Raw genomic sequence first — 24736 nt, forward strand, 5'->3', positions numbered from 1 at the left:
AAATAAAAAAAATAATTTTTAAAAAAAAAAAAAAAAAAAAAAAAAAGAAGTACATTTTAGTGCCCGGATTTCTTTTCCTAAAAAACAAGCATGAAGTCAACCTCATTGCTGATTAGAGAAATTCAAATTAAAACCATACTGAGATACCGCCAGATTGGCAAAAATTCATAAGCCTAATATGCTGGTGAGAATACAGAGCAATGAGAACTCCATACTACCCGTGGGGCAGCTCCTAGAAGGAGGTCTTCAGGACACAATTTCCAGGAAACCTGAGTTATACATACCCTAAACTCCTAGATGTACATTCTGATAAACTCTCACATCGATACAGCAGGACATATGTACAAGGATATTCACAGCATCACTGCTTGAGTGGCCATAAAAATAAAATTGAGAACTCAAATGTCCACTGAAAGGAGAAAAGACCCGCCCCCATCAACACTATATAGCCACAGGCAAGGGGAGTGAATGTCAAAGACATCAAGCTGAAGGAAACAAAATATTTCTGTGAGCAAAAAGCGGGCAAATCTACACAGGGCTGATGGGCGGGGCTTAACACTGTGAAGGAACACACAGCAGTGTAAAAGGTACCAGTAATATTCCACTTCTAAGCCATGTGGTGACTATGTGGGTATTCGTTCACTGCTGTTCACGTTTTACACATGCATTTCACATGTTTTTGTACGTATGCACTATTTTATATGTGTGTCAGGGACTCAGCTCAACTCAAAGTAAGCACCTCTCCTCTCTGTGCAAACAGTCTTCCTCTGGGACCTCTCATTCTCTCTAAAGGAATTTACTTGTTAAGAGCTCTAGCACTTACTAGCACCCTTTTCCCTTGAGTCAAGTCAAAATTCTAACGAGGAATAGCAAAACCTAAAGGGAAATGAATATTCATGCCGCAGAGTAAGTTCTACTTTAGGAAAATCTCTGCATCCCCAGCATATGTTAACTGCGGCCGTAACAGCACAGTGCTCGGTGCTTCGGGATGTCTTTCCTAACAAGGACAATCCCCACCCCAGGGCACTCGCACTGCCATGTGTCCTCTGGAGGAGAAAGGGGAGCTTCCTGAGACTTCCCAGGGCCCACCAGGTCCGAGACAGACTCTGTGAGCACACACTGTCTTGCAGGTAACACTCAGAGCCCCCTTCTGCAGGCTCCCTTGTGGAGCATGGCCAGGAGAAGTGGGTAGTTCCCTCACCAAGGAACTCTTCAAAGGACTCACCCCTTTTTAACACCAACAAATTCTCAGTCCTCTGTTCAATTCACCCTTCAATCCAGCAAAATCTTTTCTGTATCACTATTTTCCTTTCTGTTCCAGAAAACCCCCAAAGTGACTGGTGGCCAGATGTAGTCCTGCCCCTGCTCAAACTGCTCCCCTTCCCCATCTCACCCCCCAAGCCCACCCTCTACCCATCTGGTTTACCTGATTCTCACACCACCTTGGACACCCCTTACACCGCAAGCCATCTTCTTGAACTCCCAAGAATCAACCCATATGCCGCCATCTCTGCTTCCACCAAGCCAGGTGATCTGGGACTCGATTCCTACTCTTCCCTCTCCCAACTCACTCTCCTACAGAGGGTCACAACTCTACCTCCTGAAAGTCTAATGCTGTATCTGTTCAAGGAAGCTGGCCCCTGGTACCGAGCAGATAAAGATGCTTCCCTCCCAGCCAAAACAAAGCTATATCACAAACCACCCCTGTATCCACCTGCACCTTCTCTCCGCATCCAAGCACACACACTATGTGTTCTGAACTATGACCTAATCTGATATCATAATATAAACAATAATATATAATAATACAAACACTCACAATAATACATACGTACTGCATGTGTACAATGTACCCTGCACTGTGCTGGCCAACATGGGGGTAGACAAAAAAGAGAGACAGTTTCTTGGTGGTGGGTAAATCAGACATAGCCATGCAAAGAGTTTTTGTTAACTGAAAAGGGGAGACTGCAAAATATGTGTAACAGGACCTCACATTTGTAAATCATAATATATATCTGTAGTAAACACCGGAAAAAATATGGAAGACTATGCTCTCATTCGTTAACAATGGCTGGGAGCGGGGCAGCCCCTGTGGTAACCTTTATTTTGGATGCAGTAAATGTTCTTATGGTTAATTTCTTATATAAACATGCATTGTTATGCAATGGGGAAATTTTCTAAAGTAAATTCTAAAAGAAAAAGATCAAGACAAAATTCCAGCTCTTGGGAAGCTTCCAATCTGGCTAAAGTAAAAGTTAACACACATGGATTGAAAGTACACAAAACGGCCTAAAAAACCCCATTCCCGGCTCCTTCCAGGAGAAGGACAGGATATCAAAAGATGCCAGCTGCCCATCTCCGGCAACAAATGCCAACAGAATCAGGAGAGATCTTCGGGCCATAAGTTATCAGGATGGTGTGCAGGCAGGGGGACCTGCTATGTCGCTGGAGGGAGAAGGGCAGGAATGGACAGCATGACAAGGGGATGAGCCAGGCATGAAGGACTCCCTGGCTACTCTCAGGCCTAGTTACCCATTTCCAAGGCAGTAACGGAATAATTTGCCCTCACTATAGGTAGAGCATTTTAAATGCACATAAGTCAAATATAATCTCAACCAAGCCAAAAGGAATACCACAAATATAACACATTTTTTAAAAACACTTATTTTGTGAACAAAATAAACTAACACTGCCCTAACCGGTTTGGCTCAGTGGATGGAGCGTCGGCCTGCGGACCAAAAGGTCCCAGGTTCGATTCCGGTCAAGAGCATGTACCTTGGTTGCGGGCACATCCCCAGTGGGGGGTGTGCAGGAGGCAGCTGATTGATGTTTCTAACTCTCTATCCCTCTCCCCTCCTCTCTGTGAAAAAATCAATAAAATACATTTTTTTAAAAATTAAAAAAAAATAAACTAACAAACAAAATAGAAACAGACTCGCAGAGAACAGACTGACAGCTGTCAGACACGAACCACAACAGTATGGTGATTACCAAAGGGAAATGGGAGACAGGGAAGCAGAAGAGGGTATAGGAGGGATAAATGGTGACAGAAGGAGACTTGGCTTGGGGTGGTAAACACACAATACAATATACAGATGATGTATTATAGAATTGTATGCCTTAAACCTATATAATTTTATTAACCAATGTCACCCCAATAAATTCAATGAAAAGGTAAAAATAAAAACACTTATTTTGAAACAATTTTAGGACAGAAGAAATGCAAAGATAATCTGGAGGGTTCCCCTACACCCTTCATCCCAAGCCTCCCCTGATATGAATATCTTACATAACCACGATATTCTTACCAAAACTAAGAAATTCACATTGGTTCAATATGTTTTTTGGATTTCACCAGTTTTACCATTGCTGTCCTTCTCTGTCCCAGGAGACAATCTCGGATAGCACCTTGCATTTAATATAACTGGTTCTTAAACAAGCAAACATTTTATGATTATTTATTCTCTCTTGGTAAGAAAATGTCCTGGCACTCGGAGCAAAGACTTTGTCCTTATCACCATCAAAGCAAGCAATCTTTGACACAAATTGACGACCTCCAAAAAAAAAAAAAGAATTTGATCTCCAGTGAGATAAAAACCCAGACAATGACCGAGCCTCTTAACCCTCCATAAGCAACCACAACCCTGGCCTCTCTCCACGGCAACTAACTGGTATTTAAAAGTAATTTATGTTAATTGCAATCGAGCATATATGAACATTACAAAGCAAGCTGGCTTCAAACAAAAAGGCTCCAGAGGAGCCTAACAAAAAATTAATTTTACAAAAGACCTATTTCTTATTCCAACTTGTTTTTAAATATATGTTCTGAGTCACACACCATTAACCATCTCAATTTATTAATAATCTCGGGGCAACCAACTATCTCAGATCATGCAAAGATGAAATCTTGCATAAAAAGGAAAATGAAATATCTACACACAAACATTAAGCAGGTAGTCAGCTGTGATGACCAGAGAGGATTATTATTACTTTTTAACCAGAATTTGTGGTAGGGCAAAAAAGAGGAAGGTTATATGAACCGGTAACTCAAACTTCATGAAAATTTTTCTCCTCTGAGCTTGAGATTGTTTTAGAATTGACCGGTTCAAACGAAGTTCTTTGGAATTTCACCCTTCTGTCCCCATAACAAAGGTTCGTGATGGGAGGGAAGAGGGTCCCCATATTCTCAAAGACCCTTCTTCTAGCTAAGAAATGAAGGGGCATTTTGGCATTTTAAAGCAAGAACTAATATTTTAGCTATAAAATCCATTTTGTACATTGAATCAGCAAGACAGCTGTTTATACAGAAACCCTTTCCTCTCTCCCTCCCAGCCCCTCAGTGATTCACATCAGTAATAAAACACTGGCTGGGACAAAGGAAAATAGAATTTGAAAGAGAGAAAGGCACCAACAGCACATCCCACCATTTTAATCCCAACTTAGCCCGCTTCTCTGAATGAAGCTTCTCAACCTATTCCACTTGTAAAAGAAAAAAGAAACTCGCCCCAAATCAGCCCAACATTTTGTTGCAGAGCCAGATATTAGGTACTTATTTGCATAAAAAGTATAGTAAGTGTGACACAGTTCATCTTTCATATGCCCTAGGCTTTGAGATCTGCTTTCTTTTTAGCCACAACCTGAATGACTCACCAGCACCCCAGTCTCCCTCCTCACCCACTGTGAGCAAGCAGGGTGCAGGCCCACCAGGTTAATTCCTGTGAATGACAGAGGCTTGAGGAGGGAAGGAGGGCCAGGAAGCCACGTGACCATCCATCATGGAAAACAAGCCCTCCCCCACCCCAGAAGGGTGTTTGCACGTTCCTCCACCTCAATTCTCTTCTCCTGCTTACTCTTCAAGGCCCAAATCACCCATCACTTCCTCTGTGAAGCCAACACTGACGCCGCCTTGGTGGTCCCATAACGCCTAGGGCCGTGGTCGGCAAACTGCAGCTCGTGAGCCACATGCGGCTCTTTGGCCCCTTGAGTGTGGCTCTTCCTAAGCCTTAGGAGTACCCTAATTAAGTTAATAACAATGTACCTACCTATATAGTTTAAGTTTAAAAAATCTGGCTCTCAAAAGAAATTTCAATCGTTGTACTGTTGATATTTGGCTCTGTTGACTAATGAGTTTTGCCGACCACTGGAGTGCATCCTTCACCTGTAGATTTAGCACCTCCACCCGCTGATTACCTGCCTTCCCAAACACACTGCACACTCAAGGGCAGAGAAAGTCCCTTCCTCATCTCTGTAACCCTAGCGCCATGCGTGCCCTGCACCCAGCCCAGAGCAGGGAATCAACAAATGTTTGTCCAATGAATGAACACAACTCAACTACCCCCCAGAAACCACATCACTAAATGCTAATTACCACTGGCTGCATGAATAATGAATAAAGAAATGAACGAACAACTGTCTCCTTGTTAGCCAAGTCGCAGTCCTTCGGGAGCACAGAGGAGGGATCAACTGACTTGTGGCCGTGGCAGCAGGATGGTTCAAAGACAAGTGGTCTTGAAGGGGCGTGCGAGAGGCAGGGAAGGAGCAGGGCCGCACTCACTCCAAAGCGGGTGGTGCCCTGAGATTTCCCCAGCCAGGCTCACTTCTTCACCTTCCCCACGAGCAAGTCCCTGGAGCTCAGCAGGACAGCCAAGTTGCCCAAGGACAAACTCAGGTCCACCTTCTCCCACAAAGCCCACTCAGTAAGGTCACTCATCTGCCACAGCCCCCTGCACCTACCAGTAAAACTCGAAACCAGATGCTCAAACAGCACCCAACTGGAGTGCTGTACGTGAGCAAACCACCGGGCAAGGTGTATGATAAAAGAGGCACCAGATGTCTTCCCACTCGCTAGGGTAGAAAGATCTCACGAATATATTCAGTTTGGTGTTAGTCAGAGCTGGATGCCCCCAGCTCTAGGGTTCCTTCTACCTGGGGAAAGTAAGCCAGGCTCAAAAAGCCTTCCTTAGGGTCATCTCCACACCCCCGGGGAGAGGCAGAACCACAGGGACAGGCAGACACTCCAGGGTGACACAAGAACATTTCTAAGTTTCCCCGAACAAGCCTCAGAAAAAGTAAACACACATTGCCCATCCATCTACGACATCTAACATCCTGTATTCCTTTAATATAATAATAATAGAGGCACTGATTAGATATTCAGAGGATGTCCTGTATATCCAGGAAAAAATAATGATCAGACACTTGAGCCTTTTCTAATTCTGCAAATAATCAAGTAATGGCAAGGTACAGCTGAGCACTGTCCCAGTTTCAGGAGGAGGCGGGGACGGATGGAAGGGCTCCACCATCGGGCTCCCGTGGCCAGGAGCTCACAGCAGGCCTCCACCCAACAGCGCCCGGCCCCTCGGTCCAGGGCACAACCTCTCGGTGGGTCTCCACGCCAAGCCTGAAGCAGCCCACGCCACGTGAGGTCCTTCCAGCAGCAGGGGCCTGGTCCCTCTCCCTGCCCTGACCGGTGGGCCTGGGCTCTGGCGCTCAGGAGCGGTTCTCAACGCCACTGACCAAGTAGACAGACTTTTTTTGTTTTGTAACCTTGTGCAACATAAGCAGTAAATTGTTCAAATGTCCTCAGTTTTGCAATAGAAGCCCTCTACAGAGAAAACAAAAATCTTATTTTTTTGGTTCGAAAGAACAGTTCATGATCTTATTCTGAAAACCCTGGTACCAGGAATAACTCTCTCTCCTTGACTCAGCTAGTTCCAGAAGTCGAGGTTTTTGTATAGAGGGTTTTCTTAAAGTGGGGCACACCTAAGAGCTGGAGGGTCCATTTCTCAGTGTGAAGGGGTACATTTGCATGTCCTTCAGCTCCCTAAAATCTAAAGCCCCCAAAGCAATTCACAGTAAAGCTGTAGGAACTCTTCCACCCTTCCTGGTCCCACACCAGCTCCTTCTCCCAACATTCTTTGTGGAATAACCCACTCACTCCCAAGGGAGCCCTGGAACCGCCCCTCCAAGTGAGACCAGATCCACAGGCTCAGCATGCCTTGGGGACCTGTTTACAGTCCCAGACATGGAGCACCCCAGCAATGGGAGAGCCCTAGGGATAAGAGACGCCCACCTGTTTCTAACAAGCACCCCCGGGGGCTCTTAGACCAATACTGTCTCAGCACTGATTTCCCCTCTCTCCTTGTACCCCCCACCTCACCTGCTGGAGTCACCAGGTCTAAGGCATAGGGGGGGATTTCAACTCTCATCCCCATCCTTTCAATTTCTTTTTTAATCCTCATCTAAGGACAGGCTTAGAGAGAGGAAGGGAGAAGGAGAGGAAGCGGGAGGGAGAGAGGGAGAGAGGGAGAGAGGGAGAGAGGGAGAGAGAGAAACATCGATAGGTTGCCTCCCTTACGTTCCACCTGCCCAGCCTCCTCTCCTATCCAAACCCTGACCTCCCCCTCCCCCCCTCCCGGGTTCAAGCCCCACAGCTCTGTCCTCCCTCTCCCACCTCTGCCTCAGTCACAGCAGTGCCCACAGTCTCTCTGCCATCCTGCGCTTACACACCGGCCTCCCCCAACACCCCCTTAAGGATGGGGGCTGTTTTGCTTCTTATTTTCATCCCTGTCTCCCTATGCCCAGCACAGGGCCTGGCCCATGGTGGGGGACCTGGATCAGGGAATTTACTCTGTGAGCCAACCCTCAGTTGCCTGGACAGTTAGTGAGCACAGGGTGCTAATGAGGCCAGGTCATGAGTTCCATACTCCTCGGCTCCCTTGCCCTTCACTCGGAAAAAGCCTGTTCAACCGCCAGCCACCTGACTGCCGGTCACGAGAGGGGCGAGGCCAGACCACGCAGGCAACTCAACGCAGCCCAGTCCTGGTGCAGGCAGAACAGTTCCCGCTCGTGCCCTGCTGAGAACGGGTCAGGCGTGTCATCTCTGACCTAAGAAAAAGCATCGGGTCGGTCCATCTTTCAACATCCCCTAGTGGTGCTACGCAGCATGTTTAGCTGTTATTTCAATAAGCCTTATTAAGACCCAATTTTCTTGGGTCTTCTTTCAGATTCTGCAGCATTAAAAGCCTCGCTGCTTAATTACATTAGAGCACCTGTATATATTATGTGCAATAAATCAACTTTAATTTACCACCACACAAGGCTATTCATCTTCTCTGGGTTATTTATTGCTCAGTATTATTGGTGCTGAATTGTACACTCTCTGCTGTTAAGAAGGAACAGTTGGGGTAAGAAAAGCTGAAACGCTCCAGGATGCTGATCACACATGTACACAGCAAATAGGAAAGAAAAAGAAACATATAAGCGAATCTTGGCAATCTGCTCCTTACTATTTTCCTAAAACACTCCCCAAACATTTTGATGTTTGCTTCTGCACACATGCACACACATACCAGTTACCCACTGAAATGACACAACCTGCAAAACAGGCCGGCGGCTCTCGTCAGCAAAGGGAGAGCCGGGTGTGGGACGCAGGCTGAGCCAGGAATGGGAGCTCTGGGGGCCAGAGCACAAGAGGCTTCCCTCGCCCACTGCCACTGGTACTGGCCCAGTCCAAGGACTGCGTGGGCAGGACTGACCCACGGGCAGAGACGGGCAGCTTGCAGCCATCCACACCCACCATGCCCACCCAGGGCCTGAAGCAGGCAACTCGGAGCGGACGGAACTGTTTCTGGATAATCCGGGTGGAGGACATGGCGATGACATTTAGGATCCTTACTCCTCAAGATTCTGATCAACGCTGACATTGAGGAGCCACTAAGTTCTCTCCGGACCTCCTGCATCAGCACCACCTGGGATGTTAAACATAGATTCCTGGGCTCCGTGACCGAGACCCCAATTCCAACACGTCCGGGGAAGGGCATGTGATTTTCCTGCACAGTGAAGTGTGAGGGCCACTGTCATAAAACCTCGGGAGCAAGGTTAACCATCCGTCCCAGCATCACATCACTGCTAATAATGTCATTCAGAGCGACTTCCTCACTCCTGGCCAGGCTCTAGGCTCAGCCCTTTGCGTCCATTAACTCCTCACCACCACCCCCAAGAAGATACTGTAATTTTCACCTCATTTTATCGATGAGGAAACTGAGGCACAGACAGATTGAATAACTTACCTCCGAGTCCCACCTTTATACCTGGCTGGGCAGCCTAGTCCCTGCGTCTGTGCTCTCAACCACTAGGCCGCACTGCCTCTCCAAGCCCAGACTCCCCACACCCGTTCCAACTGGACAAACAGGCACCTTTTGTTCTACATAAAAGGGAGGCAAAAGTCACCGAGACATCACGGGCCCATAAAGCCATCTGGCTCCCCCAAGTTCAATAGCTCAAGCTACTTACTGCTTGGCAACTTGCTGGAAACACCCAGCCTTGTCTCGGAGCTTCCCACCAATCAGTTAGCAAGCGTCTCTCTCACTCACTCTCTCACTTACTTACCAAGAGCTAGAAAGCAGGATCTCAGGACACTGTGCCGACCAGATGCCTTCCTCCAGCTCTGGAAACGAAACTCCCATCGGGAAGTACTTCCCAGCCCCTCCTCTCACCAAGGAGCTACGATGGACTCTATGGCACACAGGTGACTTTTTCACAAGCACAGCAGCAACATCCAACTTCCATTTGATAATGTGCCTTAATCAGGGCCTCGAAAAGCACAGGCCAGCCAATCTCACCAGACGGCCCTTCAAGGCTCTCTGGACGGCAGAGAAGGAATAAAAGGGAAGAGAGTCCTGGCGAGAAAACGTGTGTGTTTTTTTTAACGAATTCATTTCAAATACAAGTCCATTTGTGCATGCAGAGGAGCCCGTTCACGTGTGCAGAGGGCAGGGCAGATCAAACCCATGAGCTAGAAACCAAAGTCCTGAAGCCCAAAACACGGGACCCCCAAGGGCCCCTGAGCATGAAGTCACTGCAAAAAGAGGCTCCCCCCATGAAAAGCCCCCACAGAGAGCTGGCCCGGAAAATGTCCCTCTCCTTGCCCTCCACTGGGCCACAGCGAGGACTGTCAGGGGCCACGGCCAGGCAGGTAACTTCTCTGGGTGCCTTCCTGCTCTTGATCCCACAAATATTTCATTGTCCAGGTTCCTACCTACACAGACCAGAGCCTCAGAGCACACACCTTTCTGTACACAAGCCCTAGGGGGCTCGACCAGTGATTCCCAACCAGAGGCGATGTGCCTCCAGGAGACCTTTGGGAACATCTGGAGACATTTTCAGCTGTCACAATTGGGGAGGGGTGTCACTGGCATCTAGTGGTAGAGGCCAGGGATGCTGTTAAGTCTTACAATATACACAGTGCCAACCCCCACCCCCACCCTACCTTCCCACCCTTACCCCCCACTCCAGCAACAAGGAATTATCTGGCCCAAAAATGTCAACAGTGCCAAGGTTGAAAAAGCCTGGGCTAGAATAGTGAAAGTAATTAACATTCACACTCACACAATCTTCCCACGGCCTAGCCTCATCTCCTATCACCGCCCTCTCCCACCACCCCACTAAATCAAGCAAGAGTGAGAAACCTGACCGAAGCGATCTATAATCTGGAAATGAAGGTCTAGCCTCAGCTGAGAGCTGAGGGTCTGCACTGCTCTGAGCCAACCTCCCTCATCTCTGGCACAAGGTGCTCTCAGACCGGGGCCAGGGAAAAGGATGACCCGTGAGAAGCCAGCACTCTGTCTCCCAATGACCCAGAGGTTTACCCTCAGTTCAGCAGACTCCTGAGGGCAGAGAAGAAAGGAGTGGGGGATGGTGCTGGGCCGTCCTCCTCCCTAAAGGGACCCTATAGATGAGACAGATCCCCTTCTGGGTAGATGTGAGAGAGCCCACCCAGGGCGGGGGAGGAGCAGCGGAAGAGCTGGGGGTGGGTTGGGGTGGTGGGCTGCTTGGGAAAAGACAGGCAAGGTGGTAGATAGGGCTGGTTCTTAGAGACAGTTCTGGGATTGAATCCTGGCTATGTGAGCTGGCCAAGTTACATAACCTCGCTCAGCCACATCTATAAAATGAAGATAGTAAGGCTTGCCTGGCAGTTTGCACAACGCCAGGCACCCAGTAGGTGCTTACTCAGCCCCGATTGTTCAGCCAGGCTGGATCCAGCGGGGACAGAGAGGAGGTTGTGCAGACCGGGGCCAGGGAAAAGGACGGCCCACGAGAAGCCTGGACTCTTACACCAAACCTTATACCAGTCTGTTATTTTGTGGATTTGGATCAAGGGGCCACAGTGTGCTACAGCGCAAGGTGAGCACAGGACTCTGGCTCCACTCACAACCCGATGAAACCGACATCCTGCCTCCCTCTAGGCAGGGCCTGAGGATGGAACCCACTGACTGTTTATAACTTACAGAAGGAGGGCTAGGCTCTCGGGCTGGCCACAGGTGCAATTGCAAAGGTGTAACCGAGGCCGGAAAAGGGCCTTCCAATGCCCCAGGCACCAGCAGAAAGGCCGAGAAGCACCAAACGGAAGCCCCAGTGCCCACCCGTGTTTGGATGCCCAAAGCAAGGCAGAACACCAAACACGAACACGAACACAAACCAACGAGTGCAGAACAGACGCCTGCAGTCAACCGAGGTGGGAGAACCAACTCGGGCCCCGGGGGTGAGGAGCCACGTTAGGAATGGGATGTATACGTGACAGTCCTCCCTCTGAAAACTGTCCCTAACACGCTCTCCTGTCCGCATCATACCTGCTCCCCAGGCCTGGCCTCCAACCAACAAATCACATGTCACCAAACTCAGACAGAGCAAGGCCTCCAAACCCACCAGCCTCTAAGACGCTGAGGGTGGCCCCCGCAGGGCTGGGTCTTCATTGAGGGACGCAATCTTGTGCTTCCTTTTCTCCGGCTGCACTGATTTCCCACACTCACATCGCAAGGAAGCATTCCTGGGCTCCTCGTGAGGCCCTTGGGAAGGGTCTCATTATGAAGGTTTAGCCAAAAAAAGAAAAGCGCTTTTGGAGATCACTCATTTACAGAGTACTATAGAGACCATGAATATGGAGCAAGTGGGGTTGCTTTTTCTTTTCTTTTTTTTCTTTTTTTCCCCAATTCCCAATGCCAAGAGAAATGTTGCTTCAAAATCTCAGCAGTTTCTCTCCGGGCAGCCCCCCTCTGGGCCTCCACTTTGTTCCTGGGTCCACTCGGTTCCCTGAGCGTTGCATTCTGACCTCAGGACCCTGCACTTCCTATTAACCAACCCCACCCCAGCATTTTAATGAAAGGCTAGCGGTGTCTCCCCCCAATGCTGCCTGCACTCTGCTAGAACACACCTTTCCTAATTTTGTTTGTTCACTAAAAAAAAAAAAAAAAAAAAAAGGCGGGGCGGGGGGGTCAGGTTTACTGGGAGGTCATTTTGCCTTAGGAAAGGAACAAATTAAGTTGAGGCCTACACTGTTGGCTGGGGAATACACTCTCCAGCAGACAAGCGACCTTGGGAAAGGTCACTGGCAACCCCTTGTTTATGGAGCCGGATACCAGTGGCGTGGTCACCTCTGAGGAGCACAACTAGCAATGGTGGCATGCCAAACTCTTTCATTGGGTACCTCTTAAACACTCCAGAAATCCACAGAATAGCGGAAAACAAAAGTGCTCTCAGCAGGAGGGGGAAGCCAGGCCTCGATTATGAGCAATTAGTGAATCAATGATTCTCAGAGACACTGATTTAGGCCAGCAGTTCTTATTAGCGACCCCTGAGAAAAAGGCAAGGGCACAGAGTTCCAAGGGGAGGGGATGGGGGGGGGGGGGGCGATCACCAGTAACCACCTTCAGGGTTTTCCCCCCTCAAACTATTAAAAACTACGTTCAATCTAAAAAAAAAAAAACAATTAAATAAACCTATGTGTGAGTTGTTTCCTTATGCAAAAACAAAAAACAAAACAAAACAAAAAACTACAGCCAGCAGTTGTTGCCCACGTGAAAGTACTCTCTCAAAACGCAGGAAATGGGACAAAGAGCTGGTATCAGTCAGAAGAAAGAGAAAGGAAAGAAAAGGGAGAAGGAAGAAGGGAGGGAAGAAGGAGGGAAGGGTAGGTGGCTAATGTGAATAGCATGACCTTTTTCTTGCCCTCATCAAAGGTAGGAAGAGAAAACTGATTGTGTCCCCCAACTCCCCTGCATGCACGCAGGATGAAGAGATATTGATTCATGTGACAAAAAGTCTCCTGCAGTATTTTTTTTTTCTTAATAAAACCCCTCATCCATCCAAACACCTGTTCAGGAAATCAGAGCGACATGACACAAAGTACGACGAGCCTCGCTAACTGATGGGCAACGAGCAAAGAAAACATTTCTAAAAATATAATGATGCTTGCTGGGAAAACAGGGCTCCTTTTACCCAGAAATTCTCAGGAATACCTCTTTGGGGAGACGTTCCTGTAACCGGTTTTAAACGTTCGGTTCCATACCACAGAAATCAAAACAACTACGAAGAACACAGCTTCCCAGGCACAACTCTGGGTGCCCAGATCTCCCACCAACGACTTTGTTTGAAGGCTGCTAACAGCACATAGCTATGCAGTCTCTCCCCACTCCCCTCAGTCCTGAAAAGTGTCATATCCACCCCTTAATCTTTTTTTTTCTCTGATTTTCAAGTACCAGGAGCAGCCCTGAGAGAATGTGGGTCAACATGAAAATGTAGAGGTGCGAACTGGCCCCCAAACAGAGCCCTGTCTGTGTCCACTGCAAACTTCTGTATTTGTGCATTTGGTTTCCTTTGGTTTGGGCCCATTTGCTAATCTATTTACTCTAAGCAGTTGGAAGAAGACAGCAAAAGAAAACAAAAACAAAGGCTTTCTTCCTAGGAGGGGAAAAAACCGGTGTCCTTGAACTCAAACAACTCTCCCTCCCTCCATACGCCTCCCTTGAAAGTTTGCTGCTCCCTAACCTTGAAAATAGAGTGTGTTCAAGGCCCTCCAGCAACCCCCTGTGCTTGGCTCCCACAGCCATGAGGAATCTTTATCTGAAAAGGCGAGTCCCAGCTGAGGGATGGGAACCATTTTTTTTAAAGTTGGAAAGAAACTTCTGAGACACTGAAGCTAATCTATGCACAGAAACCTCCCTTCCTCCTCCGAGGCTTCTAGAAAAAAGGGAGCGGGGTTAAGGCAAAAGCAAACTCAAGAAATGTCACTGCTCAGCTCAGTAGCTTCGATAAATTGTTACCAACTCGCCTCCAGAGGCAAAAAGGCCGTTTTAATTCCAGCTGACTGAGGGCGCGGGGGGAAAGCCATCTTAACCTCTCTTCTCCCGTGTGCCCACAGGGCCACTCTGGTCCAGCCTCTCCCCAGAGGGGGAAGAAGATGGCATCGTTAAGCCCACTTCTCATGTCTATGGTGACAAAAAAAACCCCACAAAACTACAGCAGGATAAACAGGAATCCCAAACTTAAAAACTTTCTTCTTCTCAATAACTGTCTTGTACAATATTTTAACTAAATGCTTTCTTTAAAAATTGGGGTTCAGAGTATTTAATCTGTTACTCTAGTCAAACCACACCACCCCATCTCTTCCTACCCTCCCTCCAGTTGCTTTTTCAAAAAACAGTTTCCAGATTTCAAAGGCAGCTGTGGCTGCACAGCTACAGACAACAAACATGTTAAGAGAGAAACACACACACACACACACACACACACACACACACACGTGCCCCTAACATCCATACACAGGTTTCCTTTTCGTTTGGAGAGACACGAATGTGAGTTCTGGGCCAGCGGCTGAACCACAAACGGTGGGGTGGGGGTGGGGGTGGGGGACACCAGCACAGACGGAGCCTTAAGGACAGCTGATAGGAAGGCCACCTTGGAACCTCTGAGGCCAAGGGGACCACTGGGGGCTGACTGGGCACTTTCATTAAAGAAGAGAAAAAAATTTGACAAGGATGGAAAGAAACCAATACTCGAACCTTTGCTCAACGCTGTGGGCCTCAACTCTGCGGGCCCTTTTTTAGAATTAAAAAGGGAAGATAAATCTTGGCCCGTGCTGATCCAGAGCAATGAGCAACGGGCTCCCCTGTGGAGAGCCTCCCCACACACACTTTAATCTCCTGAAGTTGGCTATTTTTGTTGGCACCACTTCCCTTTAAGATTGTTTACAAATACAGAGCAATCGATATTCCCTAACTCGGGGGCATCCTGGAGAGAAACACAGTCCCGCTGGGCAGCATGTGAAAGCACCCCATGCGTCCCCACCAACCTGCCCCCTCCACCAAGCCTGGGCCCAAGTGGCCCCCGGACTCTGGGAAACCACCCCCAAGCCCATGCTTCCGGCGTCGCCATGTGTGTCCTCCACCCTTTGAACATCCTTCACCAATTTTGCTGACTCCGGAGCCAAATCTCTTCCCATGCTTTTTGGGGGCCTGGATTGAGTTTTGTCATTGTTGTTGTTATTATGTGTTGCCGTTTCAGGATTTTTTGTTTGTTTGGTTTTCGTTGGGGATCTGGAAGAGCCCATTTCTTTCCTCTTTCTCTTCCTTCCTTTCTTGTGTATATAAATATACTTTCACATGCTCTTCAAGTGGCTTATGGCTTGGCATCCATCTCAAACACATCTATAATGGATCAGGAGCCAAAATCTGCTTCTGATTATCACAGACAAATCAAGCCCCCTGAAGGGGGGGGGGGGGCAGGGGCCGAGAGGAAAAGATACGGAATCTTGAAAGGGTTGGGGACAGACTTCTGGGTTCTGCCAGGAGGAAGCACTTGGGCCCCAGGGGCTGCCATTACTCACTGACCCCCCTCGGCCTTTGCTTATAAACCTCCCAGCCACTCGCTCTGGAGGGTTTGTGGGTGGAGATTCCACACCTAATGGAACCTGCTTTCTAGACACCCCCACCCCCACCCCACAGCTTGAAAGGGAGAAGGAGAGCGGGGGTGGGGAGGGGCACCCGAGCCCCCTCTCCCCCCAGAAGGGGCCAGCCCCCACACGGAGAACACAGCTGCAGGAAGATGAAAAACATTTTATTGTTTGAAGAGTAACAGAGGGCTGCTGGACATGGGCAATTTAAAATTAAATACAACTCCCGTCACAGCCGTTTGCAGTTAAAGGTGAACACGTTGTTTTCAAAGCAAACGCCTCTCGGCCAGAGGGCTGCCTGCCTCGGAGGGGCCCAGATGCCTCCTCGGTTATTAAAACTTTAATAGCGGCCACCCAACGCCCAGTCCGGCAAGCCTCTTCCACAGACAAATTTTCCCCGAAAGAAGAGTGTCTTGCCCTCTCCCTGCCCCCCAGAGCATAAAGGAGAAGCTTTTGAGGAGGTGAGTAACACCTTGTCGCTCAGGTGAAAGACTCTATTAGAAAAGCTTCAGGATTCTCAAGGAACATCTGCCTAGACCAGTGGTTCTCAACCTTCTGGCCCTTTAAATACAGTTCCTCATGTTGTGACCCAACCATAAAATTATTTTCGTTGCTACTTCATAACTGTAATGTTGCTACTGTTATGAATCGTAATGTAAATATCTGATATGCAGGATGGTCTTAGGCGACCCCTGTGAAAGCTTTAAATACAGTTCCTCATGTTGTGACCCAACCATAAAATTATTTTCGTTGCTACTTCATAACTGTAATGTTGCTACTGTTATGAATCGTAATGTAAATATCTGATATGCAGGCTCATCTTAGGCGACCCCTGTGAAAGGGTTGTTCGACTGCCAAAGGGGTTGCGACCCACAGGTTGAGAACCGCTGGCCTAAAGTGACAGCGATGGATGCAAAACCAGAAGACAAGCTAAAATATTTCCCTTCTATACTACCGCTACCCTCCTCCCAGCTACAACACTCAGGAGGGGAAGGGGGGAAATGGGAAAATGGGGGGACGCTGTCATCAAAAATCAATTTTGAGATCTGGACACTCGTCCGACAGAAAGCAACATCCTCCAATCCTGAAAGCCAAGCTGGCCACACACGCGCTGCCCGGGCACCTGAGCAAGAAGTAGGGCTCAGGGGCAGGGGTTCTTCAGGCCTGTCCCTTGTCTCCGTGCAGAACGAAACTGCCTCCAGGCAGGCCCCTCGGAGGAGCAGCAAGGCTAACACACAGAAACGTCCAGACTCCTCACACTCATACCCAGCAGTCCTTGGAACACGGGGACTGGCTGTCCGGGCTGCTTCCCTCACAGAGTCCTTTCTGGGCATTTCTAAGAGCTCCCTCTGACCTCGAGACCACCACACGCCTCCCACCCGTGTTTGAAGGCAACCCCAATCACCCCACGCAAAGACACAAAACCCCAAGGTTACAAAGCAAGGGACACCCACGTGGCCTGATACCGAGCCCTGGAGTGGCGACTTCTAGTCTCCCTGCTTTGATCTCAAAGGAAATAAAGGCAGGGACGAGAGAGCAGGGATAAACTGTCAGTGTTGATGCTCTCAGCCAGCTGCTTCGACCTAGCTCTGCGGACATCCGAGCTGAAGACGTGTCTCCAGGTCGTTTTATCTCAACCGGGCCTCTCAGCTGCGGTTCTGGGCGCCCTTTCGTGTGCTCTCGGCCCGGGCTCCCCTCAGAGTCACCCACGGGGCAGGTGTGTCGCTGGGCAGCGTTGGCAGTTGTCAGTCAGCCTGACGCTTCACTCCAGAAGGTCCTTTCTACACAAAAGCCTCACTGAGGCAGAACGGGCTCCCCTTTGATTCGCTCACCTCTCATGTGAAAGCCTCCGCCCAGCACGGCTGCACGGAAATGCAGTCTGTTGGGAAACACGGCTTTTCAGAGCACTCTCTGGAAGGCGAGATCCCTGGTTGGGTTCTGCTCGAAGGAAGCGCTAAATGGAGCGGGCCGGACCCGAATCAGCCTCCGAGAACCCGGCCGGAGAGTGAGAGCAGCTGTACCCAACTGCTGGGAGAGGCAACGAGAGGAACACTGGGGTTGCAAAGACAGAATAACCCACTCCGTGGCCTTGGCAGCCTCTGGAGTTGGGCAGGGGAGTATTATTATCGACCTGGCAGACAAAAGGGAAAGAGAGGCCCAGGTGGGCTTGGAAGTGACGGGTGGCACTGCATTCCTTATTCTGTGTTCTCTACGTGAGCCCTGCTCTCTCACGGACTACGGTGGCCTTCGGGCCTCTGGATGGACAGGATAGGTACGCGCTGGACCACAAAGGAATAAACCTGGTCACATGTTCCCGTGAGATGAGCACACACAGACGCGCTGGCATCAAGCCCCTGGGAGCCTTCACACACCTCCTAGGATATTGCCAAGACCACTTCCGGGGAGGGGGGCTGTGGGGGATATTACACTGTAGTCTCCTGCCCCTGACTACCAGCCCACACATGGTAACAAGACCATGTGGGCACCTCCCCATGGACCCCTGGCCTGAGCAGAACTCACCCAAGGGCCTCTGGCTTAAAGAATGCTCCTCCCCAATAGCCATCTGACCAGGCCACCCCCACCCTAAAACTCATGAATGGCTCTCCGGGGCCTATCGCTCTAGTTCCCAAAGTAGGGTTTGGGGGGGAAAAGACTAGGACTTTTATTTGTGTTTAGCTTTTTTTTCCCCCATCCTTTTTTATTTTTAATTATTTATGACTTATAAGGTATATAATAAGTCTATGACTTATAAGGTATATAATATTTTAGCACAGTAGTATATGTGTGTCATTTGTAAATAAAGTCTATAAGTGCACACTCAAAAAAAAGTTTACCCCCAGGGGTACATCCAAAAGTGCAGATTTCCAGCCAAAGGATTAACTTCAACCCCCTTAGCCAGGCTCATACCAAGGTGGAAGCTGGGGGCTCCGTCCACAGAGGACAAACCAAACTTGCCTGTCCCTTTAATACCGGCCACTCAGCTGACCAAATCACCCCGCCGCTGCTCCAATCCACACACACACCTCAAATCCACCCACTGGGCTCCACCTCCAAGAACCCATCCAGGCCACCATCTCCTCTCACACAGATCACTCACCGGTCCCCCCACATCTGCCTGGGGCTCTGTAAGTCATTTTCCACATAGACTGTCAGTGATCTCTCTTCAAAACTCAAAACTGATCATTTCCCATCCCTTCTTAAGTCCCCTAAGGACAAGATCAGCACAGGGCCCAGCCTCGCCTGTCCCCACACAGAATGCACCCTGCTCCTCCACCCCCAGTTCACACCTGTATTCACCCTTCAAGCTCAGCCTCAACATACTTCCCCAGGAAGCCTTCCTAAAAGCCTACAGGAGACCCTGAAACAGCCAACGCATTTTTGCACCATTTATGTTAACTATTCTCCAATAATGGATCCTACAGTGAATATGTCCACTGCCCGACGCAAACCCAGGAACTGTCATCCTCATCACAGCAGATCCCAATCCCAGCTTGGGGCCTGGCTGAGGATCGAAGGTCCAGAAATCGGCTGTGTGGTGAGTCTCCCTCTATGGGAAGCGCTGCCCAATCAGAGTCAGTCAGTCTGTGCAGCTCAAATGTGTTCTTGACGTGGCCCTGTCTTCGCCACGCCTTGGCTATCGTCTCAGGAACCTTCTTCAGTCAGGCTGCTATGTGGCTGGTAACAGGAAAAGCAGCTCCCACATATCAAGCGCTAGACACCCCGAGGCACTGTGCTAAGCACGTATGAACACTGTTGCACGTAATCCTTGCCACGCCCTGGTAAGGTAAATACTGTGTTATATTACCCCACTTGACAGATCGGAACATTGAGGACTAGCAAAGTGAGGTCACGTAGTAATTATTAGGCCAGAAATAAAACGCAAAGACTGCCTGCTTTCTAAGCCTATTCTCTTAAACCCGAAGCACCTCTGCTTCCCAGCACTCACCCCCTCGATCTTCCTCAGTCTACAGAAGAGGAAAGCGAGGTATGAAGCTATGCAGCAACCAGCCTGGGGTCACATTCCGTTCATCAGCACTGAGCTAAGAACCAGAAGCCGGGTCCCTCCCACCCCGCCTGGAACACACACCCATGGTCAGCCACCCTCCCTCCTGCCCAACCACCGTGTCAGAAAGAAAACCAACCCAAACCCAGAGGCCAAAGGAAGATCCTTAACGTGATCCAACCTGAGGAGAGCAGGCCACTTCCTCCCCAGGGCTCCTGCCTCCTAACCGTGCCGCAGAGTTCACTGGCTCTCTCTGTCCTTATCCTGTCCGCCACCCTCCCCAAAAAGGCCAAGTCAGGCTTGGAAGCAAGGACCCCGAGGCTCAGCACAAAATGAAGCATCTCGCTGTGACCTGCCCTCACCGGGGACTCCCCTCGGAGAAACTGAAATGTCACCCAATTCAGAAACCAAGGAAATGAGTCATGCCTCTCTTAGAAAGCTGAAGAAAGAAATGACCTTCAGTTACAGAGAGGGAAACTGAGGCATAGAGCAGCGGCAGCAAGCTGGTCAGGGCCCCATGCTGCTGGGAGGGAGTGGGAAATAGAGGGAGAATTTCCAGGCGCCCCTGCTCTCTCCTGTTCCTGTCTGAAGCGCTAGAAGCTGTTGCATTTCTTGAGGGGTCAGGCCCTCATCTTTCTCTCTATATATTTATTCCTTTGGCTTTTACATCAGAAACTTTCTCTCCCTCCCTCTCTCTCTCTCTCTCTCTCTCTCTCTCTCTCTCTCTCTCTCACACACACACACACACACACACACACACACACACACACACGAGAAAAGGAGCCACATTCGTCAGAACAGCTGAAGCTCCCTCATCGAGCCACGGAGGTCGAAACCAGTTCCTAATTAATATTAACCCTCCAAATCAGAGTCATGCTCAGAGAACCTGGAGGAAGAGACACAGGACGGGAGGGGAGTCGCCAATTTTCTTTTTACTTCATCTGGAAAATTAAGAGCACCGCTGATTTGAACAAGAAATCATCAAGGAAAGCAATCACAACTCCACACGGCCCGCAACTCGGTAGACTTGGCTGTGCAGCCTGCCACGTTAGCGCTGAAATTAAAACGACTGTGGCAAGAATAGCAATGATGGCACGGGTCGGTCCCTCCTTCATCCCGAGAAAATGTAAAAACCCTACAGAAGGTTCTGAAGGGATCAGGCAAGAGGGCCTCCTTGTTGGTCCAAATAAACCAGCAGAAAACAGGCCAGGACTCCACTGCCATCCTTCAGATGAGGGGGACCCCCGACCTTTTATCTCGAAAGATCATGGGGGGTTGGGGGGTAGTGGGCGTGGAACACTGAAGGGGGAGGGGGTGCCTGGAGACCCTCACTCCAAACACAACACTTATTTGCTGTTTCTGCATTAATTACAATAAACTGCTTCATAGCCTAGCGATCACTTAATGGAGCAGCAAATATGGCTTTTTCCCTATAATTAGTCAGTGCAATCTACTATTTCCCTCCTCCAGACCACCCCTTTCCATCCCCTGCACACTAACATTCACACACGGCCCATCCCCTTCCCAGGATCCACCTATAATCATAATCTTGTTCCGGGCTCCCAGCAAGGCCTGGTGAACTCCACCCAGCTGCCAGGAAGTAGAGGGGACTAATTTGGAAATGAACGAGATCTGGACAACTGTGGGTGTGCTAAGGCGTCTGGGCTTTCCCAGACAATGGTAGATCTGAGGGTCAGGCACCGACCGACCAGGCGGGCGGCTGGACTGTGGGCATTTCCTGGAGCTCTGCCCAACTTATTCCACTCACACGACGGGGCTCACGGGTTTGCAGCTCACAATCTAAAGTCCCGTGTCCCCAAGTGAAAGGTTCTATGGAAAGATAACGCTTATCCCTCATCCCAGCAATCTCCCACCCTCCCAAATATCCCCACTCGTGGTTGGGAATCTTTCATTTCCTTGGAGTTATTCCTCCTTCTAAGCATCTCCCAAACCTCTTCAACCATCCAGGCCCACACTTCCGGTCCCACCAAGTGTCAAAGGAACAAACCCACCTTCAAAGACTGTGGACACTGTCTAAGGTATTTCTCTACTGTTGGAAATTCGGGTTTTGTGAAATGAAGCCCCTGACACAGCCCTAATGCATGTAGATTAAGGAAAGCCACACCCTCTTCTCATGGTCTGCTTTTCTCTACTCCATCTAAGGACTTACTAGCTAACGTCAGGCCTCCTCATCTCCAGCAAGAGCAGAACACTCTATCTTTCTCATTTTCAAGGTGCAAAAACAAAACAAAACAAAAAAACCTCTCTGGTTATGAGGGAAAGAATTAGCATGTTCTAAGTGTCAACGGCACCTTATTTATAGTGTCTCATTTCAAGCCCTCAACTCTGTTATCTCCATTTCTTTAGGAGTAGAATCAAAGCTCAGAACGGTTCAAACAGCTTCCTAAAGTCGCAGAGGAAGCACCAAAATTTAAAGTAGGTCCCTTGGAACCCAGAGGCTGTGCTCCTACCAAACCACATGCTTCATTCGTGACAGCACACACACATATCTCAATGCAAATTACACAGCAATCCCACCTGTTGTCTATATCCACACGTCCATACAGCCATGTGTATACATACTCTTTTGTATTTCTCAATACAGAAGAAAAATATAAGTAGGGAAGTAGATTTTCCAGCACTTACAGTTCTCCAACCACAGAGAAAGGCAGACGATCAGCACTTGGCCAAACTAGCCATTGGACGTCACTCTTCCTAACACTACAACTCACATCCACAGCGCTTCACGTGTGCCAGACACCCTTCCGAGCACTTAATATGTCAATTCATGTAACCCTCACAACAAACCCATGAAGAGACTCTTATCTCCATTTTGCAGATGACAAGACTAAGGCACAGAATATTTAGATAACTTGCTCAAGGCCACACACCTGGCAAGTGGCAGGGCGAGGACTCCCACTCAGGTTGCCTGGTCCCAGAGCCCGTGCTCCAGCGCTAAACCGTGCCACCTCAACAGAAAGGAAGAAAAATGATGAAGTCGGTGATTGGATGCAAGCAGGAGGATGGGGTGGGATCAGGACTACATCTGGAGATTTTCTTTTCCCTTATTTTCAGGCCCCAAACTGAATGACAGCGGCTCATTCACATGATGGTTTTGTGATTTCTCTATCACCAACAATTGTTCACTTCAAGCTCTCCTGTCAATATCTGAGCCGACAGTCCCCAAGACCGGAAGAGCTGGTCTCTAGGCAGCTTTTCAAGGCTCTGCACTGAGAGAGAGATGTCTGAGGATTCTCGAGTTCAAACCCACAATGCACTTCCCCCGACACGTGGGGTTTCGGCTGGATGCCCTGAAAAACGGTCATTTCCCATGAACACAGTCGGTCCTCCTGGGACGCCCAGGGGGATCTGATGGTCCTCTCTCCGTCATCTCCTTGCAGCCTGGAGAAGAACTCGGGCGACTGTCTCCACGGCACCTTCTGATCTAAGCCGCTGGGGTCGCGCTGAAGAGGGGCAGCTGGAAGAGCTCGCCCTGCGGCTGCGCAGGCTCTGAGCAAACAGGATGATGTGGTGATAACATGCTAACGTGGCAGCGTGCCAAACACAAGCCACCCAGGCAGGACTTGTGCTCAAAAGAACTTTAATTGAATTCTTTCAGCAAGTGCAGCAGAAAAATTCATAATGAGGTCCTCCTCCCAGCCCCCCACCCCCGACTACGTCTACAGTCGTGTGGATCCAGTGAAGAAGCACTCCTAACGAGGACCCGGGACGTACGTGGACGTTAACGTGAACACCCTGTACTGCAGGGAAAAACAATGATCAACCCGTGGGTTTTTATTTTCCAAGCACTGTGAGTAAGGCACTCGGCCATCATCAGCTTTACTACCCCTATTAGTATAGGAAAACAAGTTCTGAACCTGGCTCCCCGGTGAAAAACACGGTATGTGTATAATTAAAATTATACTTGTAAAATTCAAACACACTTTAATTTCCTAAGGGCCCCCTAATCAAGTCAGAAGTTCTTACTAAAACCAATTGTCTGCTTGGAAAACAGAAGAGGAAACGTGCACACGCAGCGGGCGCGTGGAGAGCCACCGCCCAGTGCTTTCCTAGGTTCGAGCATCCTCATCCGCTCCTTTTTTCCCAGGTGGAACAGACGGCGAACCTACTGGTTGGTTTTTAAGTGTGATGTGTGTGAGCGTAAACATTTTTGTTTGTTTGTTTGCCTTTAGCTACAAAAATGACAGATTTGAGAGCTCTCCCAGAGGGAACTGAGTTGAAAAGGATTTTTACCAAAAAGATATGCATCAATAAATGCACACTGTCTTTCTAGCCACCCACCCCTCCCCTGGTCCTCACTAACTTTTTTTCTTAAGGTCTCACAGCAGTTTTAAACACTTGCCCATTACTATTGAGAATGCTCACTCCAAAGCCATGAGAAGGAATAAAGTGGAAGACAGCAGCCTCGTTGCTAGAACAGGCGGAGCCAGGTACTCCCAAGGCCCCTCTCCGGTGAAGCAGCAATCAATGCCCAGGTTTCTCACCTCCTTGCCAGGTTACCTACCCGAAATGTGGCAGCTTTTCTGGAGTCACTGAAAATTCTTGCACAAGAGCAACACGGAAACAGGGAATAGTCTCCAAGGTACTAAAATATTTAAGAAGCCGTTGTTGCAATGTTTCATTTATACCATCAATATGAAATGATATCAGGCTAGGGCCTTAAAAAAGAAAAAGACACTGTTCACCCACGGGTTTTCTCTTCCCACCTCCCAGGAATCCGCTTCAGAGATGAGGCTATTGACTTTTCACACTCTTGGCTTTGGTGTTCCAGCAGCGCCCAGCTCTGCGAGCTCAGCTTCCCAGGCCACCCACCCCAGCTCCAGCAAAGTACCTGGAAGGTAAAACAAAAAGCCTCTCCATTTAAAACTTTACTTTTCAGGAGGTGGGAACAGATGGAGAATATTGTAGCAAACTGAGCAGGGTTTGGTGTGAAAACTGTCATCAGAAGAGTGAGGAACAAAGGGCGAGCACGCAAAAACACGCAG

General features: G+C 49.0%; 1 protein-coding gene across 1 annotated transcript in view; it reads right to left on the bottom strand.

The window, feature by feature from the left end:
- MSI2 (musashi RNA-binding protein 2) overlaps positions 1 to 24736 on the bottom strand; it is a 355159-nt gene that overhangs the window by 315809 nt on the left and 14614 nt on the right.

Source organism: Myotis brandtii, unplaced genomic scaffold, assembly GCF_000412655.1.
Source record: "Myotis brandtii unplaced genomic scaffold, ASM41265v1 scaffold383, whole genome shotgun sequence".
Taxonomy (NCBI): Eukaryota; Metazoa; Chordata; class Mammalia; order Chiroptera; family Vespertilionidae; genus Myotis; species Myotis brandtii.